The 13,944-nt window shown below is 36.8% G+C and overlaps 1 long non-coding RNA gene across 1 annotated transcript in view; it reads right to left on the bottom strand.

Annotated features, from left to right (window-relative positions):
• The window catches only part of LOC112127795, a 43,146-nt gene that overhangs the window by 12,807 nt on the left and 16,395 nt on the right, over positions 1-13,944 (bottom strand). The window contains exon 2 of the long non-coding RNA XR_002910733.1: positions 3,215-3,349. This is a non-coding gene — a long non-coding RNA (uncharacterized LOC112127795). The remainder of the gene's footprint in view (positions 1-3,214; positions 3,350-13,944) is intronic.

The raw sequence follows: 13,944 nt of genomic DNA, 5'->3' as shown, positions 1-13,944 counted from the left end.
CTTTATTTATCCCCACAACTGCCAAAAAAACTCCATCAGTCTCTTAGGTGTGTGTTTCAGAAGTTTTCTTATATATTTCAGATGCTGGTTCAGAGTATAGCTGTAGAGTGGTGTGACCGAGCTCGCAATATATAAAATGTAGTCTGGGGTGTTAATTGGCAGGCAGAGAAGTTTCTTAATAAATAATTTCTGAACTTTATGCTTGCCTCCGACTTTTTTATAAGAGGAGTTCAGTTCCTCCCTACTTACTCCTACACTGTACAGTCTACCTAACTCTGACAGCTCCTTCTGCCACGATAAGCCTTTATTTGTTCTTCCTTCTGCTACAAAATGCGTCAGTTCCCCAGGTGTGTGATTCAGTACCTTTCTAAAGTATTTCAGATGTAGGCTCAGAGAATAGCTGTAGTTCGCAATAAATAAGATGTAATCTGGGGTGCTAATTGGCAGGTAGAGAAGTTTCTTATTACAGTATTTCTGAACTTCCTATCTCTTCCACGTATAAATAAACCCAGACCTGCGCATCGAAATATATTATGAATATTTTAGAGAGGTTTTGGAGGATTTTAGGAGCAACAAGGCCAAAACACTGAGCTTTGGTATAATTAAAAGGCTTTAAACAGAATAAAACAGAATGTCATTGTTTGACAATACAGCTGTTAAAAAGTAAATAAAATTGGGTTCGGAGGATTTTAGTTAAGGTAATAAATGTAAAGTACCATTTAAGTTATGTACATGAATCACAATTTGTGATGAAAATGAAGCCTTAGGCGCGTCCAGATGGTTGATAAAAAAACCTTTCTCGATTATCCAAATTACTCCCCTTCAGTTTTTAAACAAATTGAAACGTCTAATCGACAATCGCGTAGTACAGGAGCCGAGACGAGGGCCAGGTATAATTTCACCGGTCGCCTTTCGGCCAAACTTCAGAATTAATCCAAACAAGATTCGGCACTCCTGGTCGGGGCCGAACTCCTAATAGATTCAGGGAGGCCGGTAATAACAGAGGTGGGAGCCGGAGAGACTGGTAAAAAAAGGAAGTTTCGTGTCCGCGTGTCTGTGTGTTAGTGCCAGACGGTAGCAGCTACCTGTGTTACGGGCTACAAAAGGAACAAAAAGCATCAAAGATTTACCTTTGCCAGCCCACAGAACCGTTTCCACTCGAGTCAGTTTCAAGGCGACAAAACAACACTCTATGGAAGTGTTTTGAGCCAATTTCCCTTTATAAAAGAATCTTCAGTTTGATCATTTTGGAAAAAAATTGATGAATTCAAAATTATTAATAATAACAATGAAACAAATAAAATATTTCCACAATATAAACAAATTATTTTTTATTTTAGCAATCCATGCCCACATTCGTTTTCATAAAAATACATATAACGAATTGTTTAGGTTACAATTTAAGAAATTGGCTTAATAAAGTCACAAGTCGTTTTATAAACTTTTTATAAAATCAAAGTTGATTATTATTTAAATATTAGAGAAAATCTAAAGAAAAGTATGGGTCAATTATTGAGGCAACAAATTCAGCTACACTAAACAAAAAGGAACTTAATTTGGTTAAATCTAAAAAAAAAACGCTACTATTTAGGAAATATAATTTTTATCTCTAACAAGTTCATTTATTAGTTCATCTAATCTCGATGGTACCACAAAAATTTTAAAAATGCATCAGGCATTTTAAATGAAAATAAAAGGTTTATCTAACTGCAAATTTACCAGTACCTACTTTAAACTGTTCGCCTTTTTTCCTGAGGAAATATATTCTCAAAGACAAAAAACGGACACTGATATTTTGTTGATTATTATTATTATTATTTTGTTTTAGTTTTTGCAGTAAAAAGTGAATTAGGAAATGCATATTTTCTCAGCCTTTTAACTCAAGACCTACGCTAGGTCTTATTTTTTGGAAAATTTTACGCTGAAGAAGATGGCTTTCTTAAATGTCTTCCTAGCTTCAGTCATCCACCAGTAAATTTAAAAAAAATCGGGAACATGTTCATTTTTCACTTTTTAGGAAAACTACAGATTGAGGTGTGTAGCCAAGAATCGTCATTTGGTGCGGCAGCCTTTAGCAGTTGATAGGAAATTTTATTAAGCTTTTACATGGTCACCTTCCACAATGCCCGATTTCTTCTGAACTGTTTTGGAGTTATTCGCGAGTTTTGGGCGAACTGTTTTTACTACGTAATCATGGAAAAAAATCATTCTCTCTCCCAATTTAACAATATATAAACTTATTGTTCAATACGTAATTCGAAGCCAAACGCCTCAATACCTGTGAAAAGAAGAATTTGGCATCCCAAAATGGCAAAGTAAGAAAAAGTAAAAATTGTAATTTTCTTGTTCACTTTTTTGAAAATGTACTTGGAACAAAAGTTATAGAGCTTCAAATTTGCAAAAAACATGACCGTTCAACATTTATGGATTATTAGAAATCGGGAGAGAGAGAGTGATCGGTTTTGTCTATAAGAACGTGAATAACCACGTGTTTTTTTTTAAATCGCCAATAACTCAAAACGGTAGAAAAATCGGGCATAGTGGAAGATGATCAATTGAAAGCTTATTAAAATGTCCTGTCGATTCCTTTAAGACGCTGCTCCAGGACGATTTCCTGACCCCCACTGCTCAATTCGAAGTTTTTGTAAAAAGTGCAAAAATTAACACGAATTTTTAATGATTTCATATGGATGAATGACTGAAGCTAGGAAAACATTTACAAACGCCATCTTATTCGTCGTAAAATTAAAAATAAGGCCTAGTGCAAGTCTATGACTTAAAAGGCTGGGAAAATATGTATTATTATCGTTATATTAATTAAAATATAACTACAAAGCTCTCCGAGGCCATTTGATTTGTCGCCGAGAATCAAATAGATTGCACGACATTTGTAAAATAGCAAAAAGGAGGGAAAATTCAAAAGATGGGGTTGATATGGAAAATTAATTTTCGAGTGGATCGAAGTCACGATAGCTCAAGTGGTAGAATAGCGGTGTATCTAGCCGAAGGTCATGGGTTCGAATCCCGGTCGTGTCATTGACTTAATACCTAATTGAAAGAAATTTAAGACACAAAGTTGAAAAATTATGAAAAACGATATTATAATTAAGACTGTTATTAAAATAAAAGAAATGAAACTAAAATAATTCATGAGCACTAGAGCAAGGTATGATCTTGAAGAAAAAAGTAAATTAAAAATTGAGCTAGTACTCACCGGAGTGTTAGAAGTACAGAACGAGGATTCAATAACTGTTGAAGGGCACAGTACGTTTCACAGCCCGAACATTTCGTCTACATCTGGTATTGGTTCTGAAGATGCTGTTTTACTCTAGCCTTTCTGAATTTATTCCTGAAATGTATGATCAACGAAAAATTTTCCTTTGTATATTTTAAAATATTCGAAGGAATTTGATTCAAACCGCTCTCACTGGTTGAAAACTTTTGATGATAAGTTAAATTGTAAACGTGTCATCTCAGAGGACGATAGCATGTAACTAGAATAAGTAAATCTATTAATGATCCAGCCATATTTCATCTGGTGTGTCTCAAGGCCCAGTTCTAGGGCCAGCACTTTTTGGTGTACACCATTTATTATTGTATATATTCTTTAAATTCACTAATTTCATGGTGGGAGGGAAAACTCATAAGGTGGGGTTGAGATAGGAAGTTGATGTCCGAGTGGATCGAGATCACGATAGCTCAAGTGGTAGAGCAGCGGCGTATCTAGCCGAAGGTCGTGGGTTCGAATCCTGCTCGTGCCATTAACTTTTTTTCATCTCAACTAAAAACCTTAATTAATTGTAATGATTTAATTGGTCAAGCGGACCACGAAATTAGTGAATTTAAAGAATTAATATGAAGTACACTTCACTAAAGCTCTCCGTGGCCATTTCAATTGTCGTCGAGAATCCAAACCGATTACACGACATTTGAAAAATGGCAAATAGGAGGTAAAACTCATAAGGTGGGGTTGTGATAGGAAGTTGATGTCCGAGTGGATCGAGGTCACGATAGCTCAAGTGGTAGAGCAGCGGCGTATCTAGGCGAAAATCGTGGGTTCGAATCCCGCTCGTGGCATTAACTTTTTTTCATCTCAACTAAAAATCTTAATTAATTGTAATTGTATATATTATTTATGTATTATTTTATACATAGTGAATATTTCAGGACTCAAATTGAACTAAAAAGTCTCTACTGTTTGAAGTCTGATTCTAAATTGTATTTGCGATATTTCACTATTTGGGTTACTTCAATAGTTCGCAGCTTTATTTTATAAATTACCCGCATCTAATATAAAGTTAATCCTACTGTTAATTAAGCTACATCAATAGAAAGAGCATTGAACTCCTCAGATTGAACTGTATTTATCTTGGAACCTTAACTAAATAAAATACATAATCAATTAGAAATAAATTTTTACGAGTTTTCAAAGTTCCTTGTTCTGTAAATACTGACAGATATGACGCTTACAGAAAAGTTATTATGAGCTGTAAACACTCAATTTTTAAAGGTCGCCTTCGTTGCACAACAACAACCCGCGAACAACAAATAAAAAAATTAAAATTAGAAATTCCACGTGGTATATGAAGTAGATGTAGGTATAGTTCCGGATGAAGTATCTGGGATGTGTTGGTGTCTCTTCTGCTTACTTGCAGAATCTGCATGTGCCATCTTGAATTATTCCAATTTTCTTTAAGTGTCCATTTAACTTGCAGTGTCCTGTTAGGATTCCTATTAGGATTCTCAGTTTGCTCCTGCTGCCCTTGACACTTTCCTTCCAAAATTGGTTAGAAGATTCTTGGATTGTCTGTGTCCAATGAGTGAATTCCAAAGTTCCCTCATTTTCTTTTTGTCCATCTGTCTGAGATACTCGTTAATAGTGTGGGTTCCTATGGCCACAGAAGGGTTCAGGCAGTATCAGCAGTGTAGCAGCCCCTTTTCTTGGAAGGATGTCCGCCTTATCGTTGTCTTCTACTCCCATGTTTCCTGGGACCCAGCAGAGGCTGACTTTATTCTGCGTACCTAGTATGTTTAGTTTGGTTTTGCAGTTCAGCACCATCCTTGAATTAATGATATTTGAACTTAGTGCTTTAATGGCTGCTTGGCTAACTGACATGATAGCTATATCCTTGTTTTGTACCCTTTACTTAGGTTGAGTTGGGTACATCTTTCGATTGCATGAATCTCAGCTTGGAAAATACTGGTGTGTTTTCCCACGGGTTCTGAGTATTTGGTTCCAAGTCCAAATATGCCTGCCCCTGTGCCTTCTTGTGTTCTAGATCCATCTGCGTACCAGAGGATTGTGCCATTTTTGAAAGAGTTGTTTCCCTCTCTTCCCTATTCTTTTTTGGTACGCAGGTTTAGGAAGGAGGAAGTTTTGGTTAAATTCAAACATCCTGTTCATGTCGTCTCTTCGAGCCATGAGTATCGGATGTCTTTCCATAGTTGTTGCTATCTCTCCATTTAGTTTTATTCTGGTTGCAGATTTCTCTTTGGTAAAATTAATAATGGTTTTCTGCGCTGACCTTATTACCATGTGGTGTATGATATACTTACGTTATATTATAAATACCGTCATTATCAAGGCTAGTGGGGTTAATGAAAAGCCTGTAGATAGATAGTGAGGTAACTCATGGAGGAGGAGAACAATAATTTTTTTGATGCATGCAGAGAATAAAGGTTTTATCCACCTCACATAGAATAAACTAACCTCACCTCATCATTGATCCCTTCAAAGGTTAGGTTAAGTGGGATGAATTGGTTTTATAATTCGTGTAGGTTTGAAAATAAACGGACTTACTTTGAAATATTTCTTTAGTGTTTAAGATGCTAATAAGAGAGACTTTTACATAAGAGCAGCCATAAAAAGTCTATTACTAAGCCTGTATTATTTCCCCTTTTAATTTTTAATTTTGTCTTTATAGTTCACCAGTTGAACATAACCGAACCCTATCTGGCGACCCCTGCTGCGGTGCAGGCCACGTGACCTAGGACGTCATAAATTTGTCCACGGTAATTAACGGTCCAGAATTCCTCCTCGGGGCGTAAAAAGGCGTAGGGGGAGACGTAAATAGGTGGCAGATGCCGGTTTTATTAGGTCATAACCCTTTCTGGCTATCTTCGGAGGCGTTTTCGGCCGTCTGCGACTCGTGATTCTAAACCTTCGGACAATGGCGAAGTGTCGTCGGACAAGACGGACGGACCCTCGGGCTCGCGTGTCGTCACGCAAATATTCATTATTTAACACGGGCATCAATCTTGCCAGCCGTATGCACAAAAGAACAAATTGGAGTAATGATATATGAATTAACCTGTTGTTAAATTACATGCCTGCCCGGAGTATTTTTTCCATTATTTCCAATATAATAATTCATGCTTCTTTTATAACAACGTCACGTTTTTCATCTTTTTGAACAATGGTCTTGAATAAAGGAAATCCTCTCTATAAATAAGTTTACAACCAATAATTTGGAACATTATCCTAGTAACTTGGATCCTTAATAAAACGTAATTAACTTAAATTTTCATTTTGTAAGGATCATTAGACTTTCAACTTTTAATCAAAATCTTTTTAAATTATCTAAAACAAAGAAGAGTCAGCTCAACAAATTGGCTCTCCTACAGGAAATCAATAAAAAGATAAATTTATGAAAAAAGGAGCATTTGATGTTAAAAATATCAGAGAAAATTACCAAGAAAAAAAAGGAATAATCCGACCCAGTGTTAGTGTCCAAGATGCTGCAGGCTGGATGGAAATGGAAAAGTTGGAGCTGGGTGCTTGAATGAAGAGATGATCCACGAAGTTTGTAGATTCTTGACTCTCATTTCTGCAGATAATAAATGGGTACGCGAAGTAACTCGTAAAGAGAGTTAGCACAGACGTACAATGCGGCTCCCAGCCTCGAAGAAGCGATGGAGAGTAGACGCCAAGAATTGGGCAGAATGAAAGGAACGCTTCTCCAGGCCCGCACGCTCGTTGTCAACACGTCGCACTGATTCGCACTTGTCTCCACACTCTCCGCGCCAATTATAGAAAACTCTGTACGCAACTAAGCCTACGGCCGATCGCACCTTCTCACCTGTTTGTCCAACTTTACTAATTATTTCTACAAATATAGGGCAAACCGGTTCTTCACAATCAATGTTGCGATAATCACTGCGGTCATCAATGATTGAATTTACTTCGCTTATTAGATGAAAAGTTGATTTTGTTCAACATACTTTAAAATCAATGAATCATTCTTTTTATGTACGGTCTTGGTTGGGATAAAAAAGTCAGTGTCACAAACGGGATTCGAACCCACTTTTTTATCTCAACAAAGAACCTTACGCGTATTTAGCCGAAGGGTCGTTGGTTCGAATCCCAATCGTGGCACTTACTTTTTATCTCAATCAAGACCTTAGAAAGAATAATTAATTGATTGAAAGAAGTAACTTGGTCAATTGACCACGAAAATATCAATGGATTAATATTTAAAGAGTAAAAGAAATATCACTTCACGAAACAGCTTTCCGTGGCCACTTCCTAAGTCGCTGAGAATCCAATCCGATTACGCAACATTTGAAAATAACAAAAAGAGGGAAAATTTGAAAGGTTGTAGGTTGAGATGGTGAGTCGGTGTCCGAGAAGATCGAAGTCACGATAGTTCAAGTGGTAGAGCAGCGGCGCATCTAGCCGAAGGGTCGATGGTTCGAATCCCGATCGTGACACTGACTTTTTTATCTAAACCAGGACCTTATATAGAAAGAATAATTAATTGATTGAAAGAAGTAACTTGTTCAATTGACACGAAAATTTAAATGGATTAATATTTAAAAAGTAAAAGAAGTATCACTTCACGAAACAGCTTTCCGTGGCAACTTCATAAGTCGCTGAGTATCCAATCCGATTACACGGCATTTGAAAATGGCAAAATTCGAAAGGTTGTAGGTTGAGATGGAGAGTTGGTGTCCGAGAAGATCGAAGTCAGGATAGCTCAAGTGGTAGAACAGCGGCGTATTTAGCCGAAGGGTCGTTGGTTCGAATCCCAATCGTGACACTGACTTTTTTTATCTCAACTAAGACCTTACATAGAAAGAATAAATAATTGATTGAAAGAATTAACTTGGTCAATTGTCCACGAAAACGAAATAGATTTGTACTTAAAAAGTAACAGAAATATCACTTCACGAAACAGCTCCCTTTCGCTATTTCAAAAGTCGCTGAGAATCCAATCCGGTTACGCGACAATTGAAAATAACAAAAAGAGAGACAATTTGAACGGTTGTAGGTTAAAATGGAGAGTCAGTGTCCGAGAGGAACAAAGTCACGATAGCTCAAGTGGTAGAGCAGTGGCGTATTTAGCCGAAGGGTCGTTGGTTCGAATCCCGATCGTGACACTGACTTTTTTATCTCAACCAAAACCAATTGACCAAGAAAACGTAAATGGATACTTTAAAATTAAGCCATATTTGTTTTGCAGTCATAATTGACCTATTAATTCTTTCAATTGATTATATTTAAAAGTACAAGTATAATTAATTGAACTACCATAAAATATAAATATCTGTTTGTACAACAACTAGGAGTATTGCGTGCTTGTGCTTGATTATTTTTGAGTGTCTGCATATTTATTCACAGATTATAAATAATCCAAACTTTTAAAAATTGTAGTGAACAGTTCTTATACTTATAGATTAACTAGCTGTGTAGCTTTATTAGCTTAATCGTTACCGAAAAGTTACAAGTTTAATAATGAAGTTAAGAAAAATATGTTTGAATTCGAGGATCAATTATAAGGTGGTTAGTGCATATTAATGCTTCAATTGATTAGGTCGGAGATTAAAACAAGTTCAATTAATAAATATTTGAAAAACGTAATAAATGGTTGTTCAGATTAAATATTGTACAGGCAAATATTAGAAGAAACTTTGTCATAACTTCCGAAAAATTGTGACCTGCTCACCGATGAAAAATTTAATACCGTATGGATTCCCGGAAATGTGGGTGTACGAGTGTCATTCTTACTCTTTTTTTTTTCAATTGTTTATTAATCCTAAACGTCGTCGCGTACACGGGCCGTCACGCCAGCTGTCCGTACCAAATGTACCCCTTTCATGAATATTAAAAGGGGCGATTCCATGTCGAAAAATATGAATATTACCACCCTAATTACATGGGGTGGCGCACAATTTTTCGCCATACCTTTTTGACGTAAAAATAACACAACGGGTGGAAAAAAATATGGTAAGTGCAGCGATGGCATGTTAATTGACTAGCGTTTATGCCTTTCAATTATGAGTTTAAGTCGTGGAACGAAACGGACGGTCTTTATTTTTTTACAGACGATTTAACTCAGATTTAGGTTAAATGATATAATGTTTGTTGTAAAAATAATCAAAATAAATTAATTCCAAAACTGACGCTGATGAATTGATATGTCCACTATTTTACGACACAAAGTTACAACTGATATAATTTCCCTTTGCTTAATCACAGGATTATCCCTAATTTTCACATTATTATTTTTTTTAACGAGGGTTCGCAACAGCAGAAGTGATATCATCTGATCATTTGAAAAAGAAGCAATGTTCAAAATTATATAGAAATTCAACGAATTCACTATACTACTTGCATTTCATACTTTTATTGTTATTTTATTTTTTTACGAGGGTTCGTAACAGCAGAGGTTATATCAACCCTCGGGGTGCCGTTGTTTTTGAAAAAAAGCCCATTTGTAAGTGTGTCGGGTTCGAATGCAGGGCCGCTGGATTCGAACCCAGGACCTTTACCTTACAGTGATGGGCGCCGTGTCAACGCCTAAACCGTTAACGCAACCGACGCCCACACTTAACCCCATTATTATCCATGTTTTTCAAGGCTTATTAAAAAGAAAAATTTCGTGCTATAAAGCCTTCTCTCTTGATTCAGATATTTATATTAAGGTTTCTAGCGATTCTGTGAAACAAATTCGACCCAATTTATGTAAAATCGTCCAAATAATCACTATATGTAAATATCACCTATATACCGATGACTCCCATATATACATATCCTTCCTCCCTTCCGATCTTCACTCGGCCACTCTCAAGATCCAAAAAGACCTAAACTCCATCAACGAATGGGTCCATAAAAATTCCCTAGTCCTCAATCCGTCCAAATCCACCGCTATAATTATCGGGTACAGGCAACTCCTCAATTCCTTCCCCAGCATCCCACCTCTCATGCTAAATAACCATTCCATCCCCTTCTGCTATTCGGTTAGAAACCTAGGAGTATTTTTTGACCAAAACCTTTCATGGCGTTCTCACATTTCCCAAATTTCCCGCCATTCCTTTGCCTCCGTCAGCCTGTTTCGTCGGTCCTGGCTTCTCTTACCTTTTTCCACCCGCAAACTCCTTGTATCTTCACTTATACTTTTACTTCCCTTCTTCGATTATGCTGTTTGGCATACGGTGGTCTCTCGGAGCGGGAGAACGCGCGATTGAAGCGTATTATGAATAGTTGCGTAAGATTTGTGTACGGCACCCCACGGGGATCCGGGTGTCGGGGTTGTATTCCAAACTTTCCTGGCTATTCCCCTCCTTCCGTGCAGTATTTCCTAGGTTGCTTTCTTTTCCAGTCCATCCACACTTGTCGTCCTCCTTACATCATCCAATCCCACCAATTCAACTCCTCACATCTCACTCGTAAGACCCGCTCATCCCCAATCGATCTTATCCTTCAGCTACATATAACCCACCTAAACTCTGGAACTCCCTTCCCCTTTCTATTCGTCACGCTGCCTCCTTTTCCTCCTTTAAATCCCACCTGTATAATCACCTCCTCTCCCTCCAAGAAGAGACCTCACGTTAACATTTGTTATTTTTGTTTAATATTCTCTTAATTTTTTCTTCTGTCCTGCCTTATTGGTATACATTGTGCCAAGATTTCTATATATATTTTTTTTTACTTTTATGTTCATAGAAGGAACTTCCTTTATTTATTTCATGTAAATTATTCTTAGGGGACACCAGTCCCAGAATAAAGTTATTTTTCTTCTTCTTTCTTCTTTCTTCTTCAAATATGGATAACAAAGCTTTATATCACGTTGCAGCACCCCAACTGAAAAGCATAAACTACGCGATTTTTTAACATTTTCAAATAAATCAGGCTGGGCAAACTTAAAAAGGGTGTACTTTTTGTATACTTCTGTAGGGCCGCCTATAATAGATTGATACCAAATCATTTGGTACCAACAGCTATAATTTAATTACGTTCTTGAATATCTGTTTCTCATCTTAAGTTAATGTGATTTTAAATTTTATTTTTTTCCATACGATTTAGGCATTAGGAGAAAGAGAGAGAGAGAGAGAGAGAGAGAGAGAGAGAGAGAGAGAGAGAGAGAGAGTGAGAAAGAGAGAGAGACATAGTTGAGCATGCAGTTGGCTTATAATTCTTTGCAAATATATGTATATATTTTAAGCACTTAACAATTTTAAAATTAAACAAAAAGCAACAATGCTTGCTAAACAAACTGAATGAAATGAATGATTTACTCAAAAATTTTCAAAGGGTGGTGTAATACTCAATCAATTCTAACTAAAATGATTATAATTTAATTTTAATTTAAATTTTATTAAATCGAAAGACCTAATAAAAAGACACAAAAAATTGTTTTTTTCTGCCAACCGGCACACGTCCTGCATTAAAAAAAATCGAGATCCCTTCTCTTTCATTATCCACCGCCGGAGCACAGAAGCAATTTCTGTCGGTGCGAGGGTCACACCAGGGGTCAGACACTTCTGTTTGATTGGACCGCACTTTGACTTTAATTGGAAAATAATAATAAAAGAAAACCAACAGCCCGTGTTATTAAGAAGTAACAAACAAATAACGAACAATATTATAGGGCAGAGGAAAAATGTGTTTTCCACCGCCTTTTATTTCGACTCGGCCGGGAATTTTTCAATTTCCCCTTTCCAAACGGGACAGAATCGGCAGTAAAAGAAATTGAAATATGACTTAAAACAGAAATCCGGATCTTCCCCTTGTCCGAGCTCCAAGCGGGCGAATAGTGGGTACGTTTTATATTTACGACCTACGCGCCCGCTCCCGGCGAATTTATCCTTACACGCTTTTTGATTTCGGGGGCGGCGAAGGTAATCCGGAAAAAATCCAATCGGCCACTGAGGCAATGTTTTAGGGTCAGAAGGCAGCGTTATATAGATCATAATCGTAAAAGCAGGCTCCCTTTTCTTCTAGACGACCTCGTAAAATGAACGGAATCCGGAGAAAGAGAGACGTCCAACGGGGTTGAACTGTTTTCCCCCGTTTTCCTCTTAGGAAAAGCTTTTAAAAATCTCATTAAACAGCATCTTAACAACCGATTTCAATATCGTTAAAAGGCGAAAATGATATTTGAAAATAAATCATTAATTCACTACTTTCGTGGTTCGCTTGACCAATCGATCCACTCGGACATCTACTCCCCATCTCAACCCCACCATCGAGGTCACGATAGCTCAGGAGGTAGAGCAACGGCGTATGTAGCCGAAGGTCGTGGGTTCGAATCCCTCTCGTGTCCTTAACTTTTTTTTCATCTCAACTAAAAACCTTAATTAATTGCTTTGAAAATTAAGTTGACAGTAAACGATAAAAAAATTGTTGAGAAGTCTCAACACAGTAACATATTTACAAAAAAACATATGTAACATCTACAATAATAGGGTTATCCACGATCTTTGTGTTATCCCTGTTAGGTCCTGTTAGATGGAGAAAAATGATGACGTAGACTTGTAAGAATCTGCTTGTTAACGTTGCTCGATCGAGAAGGCCAGAGCCAATGTTAGGTATTAGGTCGAAAATGTAGTCACATTGCTATCCGTTAGGGCGTAAGTAACCAACATGGCAGCCATGGATTTGACAGCTGTTTTTGTTTACACGTATATTTATTCTTAAATACGCATTAATTAAATCAGACCTATACATTTCTTTTATTAATTTCTGACCTAATTGATACATCAATACATACACCTATAATTGATACATCCACTATGCTATAAAGTTTTAGGCTGTTAGACATTTGGATACAATGTATGTCGGCACGAATTAGAGCGTGTCATTTGCTAGTACTTTTCGAGAGCGTAGATAGCATTTTGAATGAAAGAGCTGATTAATTTTCTTTTTTTATTAACTTCTGGCACCTTACAATTTATCGCAAAAGAAAACCTTAACAAACAACAACAAGCCTTCAAGGACTGCTATACCTTTATTTTTGCTTCTACCAATCGTCACGCGCAGCATTTGCGGAAAAATTAACGTTAAACATGCTAAGAAAAGAAGAGGGGTTTACGATCTTTGTTTTAACCCTGTTAATTCAGTTATTCAGATATCGTGAGATGCGGTCGGGTGTGATGTAGATTTCAGAAAAACATTTTCTTTATCGTGCCAACGTTTCGATCTTTTATTGAGATCATCTTCAGGGCCTGGGATTTACAAACAATGTTTACATTTAACAAATACATTTAGGATGTGGATAAGTGAATTTATACAATGCAAAATATATTTTATATTCAAACAAAGTATTTCTACTCACTCAAAGTGTTTGTCTTCTGTGTAATTGTGCCATCCTTGTGTGTCGTGTTGAGAGTGCCAGTGAGATTTTGCTGTTTCATGTTTATATATGTTTGGTTTTGAGGGGGTGGGGAAGGAAGTCGGTATATAAAAGACAATTTTGTGCAAGGCGTCGGCTCCTTTGAAGTGAAAAAAGCCGACAAAGGGGAACAATGTGTTGGTAATAGTTCGGCCAGATTATTCTTTCAGGATTATATAGAAAGGGGATAAATAGGAAAAGGAAAGCTAAATTGTTGGAAAATTAGACTATGTGAAAAGTATTTGATGTGTGGAATGTAATGTAATGATGTATGTATGTTATTTGTATTGTATTTGATTAATGATATTGGCGTAGCTGCGACTGAGTTTGC

This window comes from Cimex lectularius, unplaced genomic scaffold, assembly GCF_000648675.2.
Source record: "Cimex lectularius strain Harlan isolate CLEC.00 unplaced genomic scaffold, Clec_2.1 scaffold121, whole genome shotgun sequence".
In the NCBI taxonomy this organism is placed as follows: domain Eukaryota; kingdom Metazoa; phylum Arthropoda; class Insecta; order Hemiptera; family Cimicidae; genus Cimex; species Cimex lectularius.
Note: the sequence above shows the minus strand (reverse complement) of the source record. Positions and strands in the feature narration are given on the sequence as shown.